At 47.7% G+C, this 3,473-nt stretch overlaps 1 pseudogene; it reads right to left on the bottom strand.

Annotated features, from left to right (window-relative positions):
• Positions 1-1,874: 1,874 nt before the first annotated feature.
• LOC116546537 lies at positions 1,875-2,720 on the bottom strand (annotated as a pseudogene).
• Positions 2,721-3,473: the final 753 nt, after the last annotated feature.

Below are 3,473 nucleotides of genomic sequence, written 5' to 3'. Positions count from 1 at the left end.
GAGGCTTTGTTGTGGTTTCTGTAGTCAGGAATGGGAGAGGCAGGTTACACAGGCTTAGGATTGGCTGATTTGAGTAATTTCAGTGAGCTCTGGGCATAGGATCTGTACCTAGCGGCCTGATACCGGGACTTGGGATAATTATGGAAGAGGAGTGTTGGCCCAGAATGAGGAGCTGAGGGTGGTCTGGTTTGGAATGATGAGCTTGCATGTCAAAGGCACCACCCTGGTTGAGTTGTTTGCGATCTCCAGGAATTACCTAGCTCTGGGAGGGGCAGTCCCTCTCCCGTTATAAAGGCCCTCGATGTCAAAACATCAGAGCATAGAAAAAATAGGAAGGCATAGTAATTACAAAGTCTCATGCAGCCGAGATTTTTTAAAAATTGTATTGATTTAGCCCTTGATATTCGACCTAGAAATATATGTCCCACAAAGCCTTGTGAAATATTTGATATTTTACTATAATGCTGATATATTACTATATGTTTTATTGCCTCCTTTATTACATTTGGAGTATTTTGGTGCTTTATTTTAAGAGCAATTTATATCAATATTATAACATGCAAAATTTGAACAATATACATTTTTTCCCATATTAAGTTCCCACAGAGGGGCTGGGCGTGGTGACTCAAGCCTGTAATTCCAGCACTTTGGGAAGCCAAGGTGGACAGATCACCTGAGGTCAGGAGTTTGCAACCAGCCTGGCCAACATGGTGAAACCCTGTCTCTACTAAAAGCACAAAAGTTAGCTGGGCATGGTGGGTGTGCACCCGTAATCCCAGTTATTTGGGAGGCTGAGGCAGGAGGATCGCTTGAACCCAGGAGGTGGAGGTTGCAGTGAGCCGAGATCATGTCACTGAACTCCAGCCTGGGCAACAAGAGTGAAACTCAAACCAACAAATATTCCCACAGAGGAAAAACAAATCTCAAATAAAATCGACTCATCCTTAAAAAATTATAGTCTGACAAATAGTTAATGCCACAAAATCTTCCTATCACTTTTCCTCATACTGCTGTGTCCACGAGAAGGAACCTCACTCCGATGTTTAGGAGAACCACGGGATTGTCTTCTGATTCTGTAGTCTCAGGAGTGTGGAAATGCATCTGGTTTGCCTCCTAATACATAATCAGTCCAGAGGGAATCCATGTACAAAATTCTAAAATAACAATATGATCCCACATCTGTGAATGTGGCAAAATAAGTCAGGTATTGCAGCATATCTTCCTGTTGTTTGTCCGTTATTCGCTTCCTTCTCTTCCTTTCTAAGAAAATCTCTATTTTATTGGAAGTGGCAATGTGTCTAACCCTAACAAATAAGTGAACAAACAACAGCAACATATGACAACTACCTTTCCCAGCCTGCTTTGCAGGCAGGTGGCCACTGAGATGTGAAAAGAAGATGCTGAGTGGCGATTCTGGAAATCCCTTGAAAGTGATAAAGCCCTTTTGTCCTTCCTCTCCTCATTCTTCCAGTGGGACAGGACAAGATGGTGGGATCCCCAGCAGTCATTTTGGAAACACAGGGATGAAAGCCTCACTCTATGGCTGGTGGAGGAGGGATCTAGAAGGAGCCACATTTCTGCCCTTGGACTCCCTACTCTGGAGTTGTCATTATGGAAGACAAAAAACAAACCCCATCTTGTTTAACTAGATGTAATTGGGATTTTCTGTTACCTGCAGCTGATTTAGATTCCCAGAGATAGGCATATCTCTTGTAATAGTAAACTTCTCTTCTAATTATTCTTCCAATTTCAGAGGTTTTTTCCTTCTCTAAAAATAGTCTAAATGGGTGTGTGGAAGGAGGTGGTGTTGAGGTGACTTGGAGTCAGGCTCCATTTCCTCCTATCTGGAACCTCCTGGGACATCAGCCCAGCACTCACCGGCTCCGCGATGGGTGTGAGTCCCTGCTGAAGAGCCTTCTCACGGCCTCCTGCACGTCCTTGTTCCTCAGGCTACAGATGAAGGGGTTTAGCATGGGGGTCCCCATGGTGTACATGATGATTGCTATGGTGTCCTGGGCTGAAAAGGAGTCTGGGGGTCATATGTAGATCCCCAGGACAGTTCCATCGAACAGGGTGACCACAGACAGGTGGGAGCTACATGTGGAACATGCCTTGCACCTTCCTGTGGCAGACGGAATCTGGAGGACGGCTGCAGCAATGCAGATGTAGGAGACCAAGATGAGCATGCAGGGGGCCAGGAACAGGACCACAGCCCCCAGGAACACACGCTGATTGACATGTGTGTCTGAGCAGGCAATCTTCATGAGCAGGTAGGCTTCGCAGTAGGAATGTGAGATCTCCCTGGCAGAGGAGCAGAATGCCAATTTGCTCGTGAGGACCGTGTGGACCAGGGAGATGAGGCTGGAGCCCACCCATGCCAGCGTGGCCAGCCCCCGACAGAGCTGGGGGGTGATGATGGAGCAGTACGGCAGGGGGCTGTAGATGGCGACGTAGTGGTCCAGCGCCAAGACGGCCAGCAGAAAGGTGTCCACGTTGGCAAAGGAGATGAGGAAGTACACCTGAGTCAGGCAGTGGGGATAAGAGATCGTCCATGTTCCTGCCACATGGTTAGCCAGGAGCTTGGGGAATAGGTTGGTGGTGAAGCAGATGTCGACAAAGGAGAGATGGGTGAGGAAGAAATACATGGGGGTATGCAGGCGAGGGTCGGAGCCGATGTCCAGAATGATGAGTGTGTTTCCAGCCATAGTGACTAAGTAACTCTTGTCTCATTCTCCTTCCCGCTGGACATCTCGCCGCAGCTTAGGGAGGTAGCAGGCTGCACAGACCACAGGGAAAGTCACTCAGCAGAGCTGGGCTTGCTTTACGTTCAGAATCAGATTGCAGTTCATTTGCAATTAGATAAATGAACAGAGCTTTCAAGCTGTAACAACTGTCATTGTTTATTCAGTGCTTTTTTAATTTTTATTTTTGCAATAGAGTTTTGCTCTCGTTGCCCAGGCTGGAGTGCAGTGACACGGTCTCGGCTCATTGCAACCTCTGCCTCCCAGGTTCAAGCGATTCTCCTGCCTCAGCCTCCCAAGTAGTGGGATTACCAGCATCTGCCATCACGCCCAGCTAATTTTTGTATTTTTAGTAGAGATAGGGTTTCACCATGTTGGCTAGGCTGGTCTCCAACTCCTGACTTCAGGTGATCTGCCCACTTCAGCCTCCCAAAGTGCTGGGATTACAGGGGTCAGCCACTGTGCCCGGTATCTTCATCTGCTGAATCCTGAGCCCGTGTGTCAGTCATCATGCTACAGAGGGTCAGCCTACTTGGTTCTCAGATGCTGGGACCGAAGGCAGCATACCTAAGTCTTTGATCTCAATTCAGCCAGCATGTCCTTGTCACACAACTGTGAGTGGAGGGAGTCAATGGCAATTGGAGATGGGCCCTCATCTAAAAGTGCTGACAGTTAGGGAGGCAGAGCCTAGTGTGAAAAGGTGTTGGTAAACCCTCCCACAATGTCATGATG

The sequence above is a fragment of the Sapajus apella genome, unplaced genomic scaffold, assembly GCF_009761245.1.
Source record: "Sapajus apella isolate SASKATOON/1434 unplaced genomic scaffold, GSC_monkey_1.0 scaffold1027, whole genome shotgun sequence".
NCBI classification, from domain to species: Eukaryota; Metazoa; Chordata; class Mammalia; order Primates; family Cebidae; genus Sapajus; species Sapajus apella.
The sequence above is the reverse complement of the archived record's forward strand: the minus strand, read 5'-3'. Positions and strand labels throughout refer to the sequence as shown.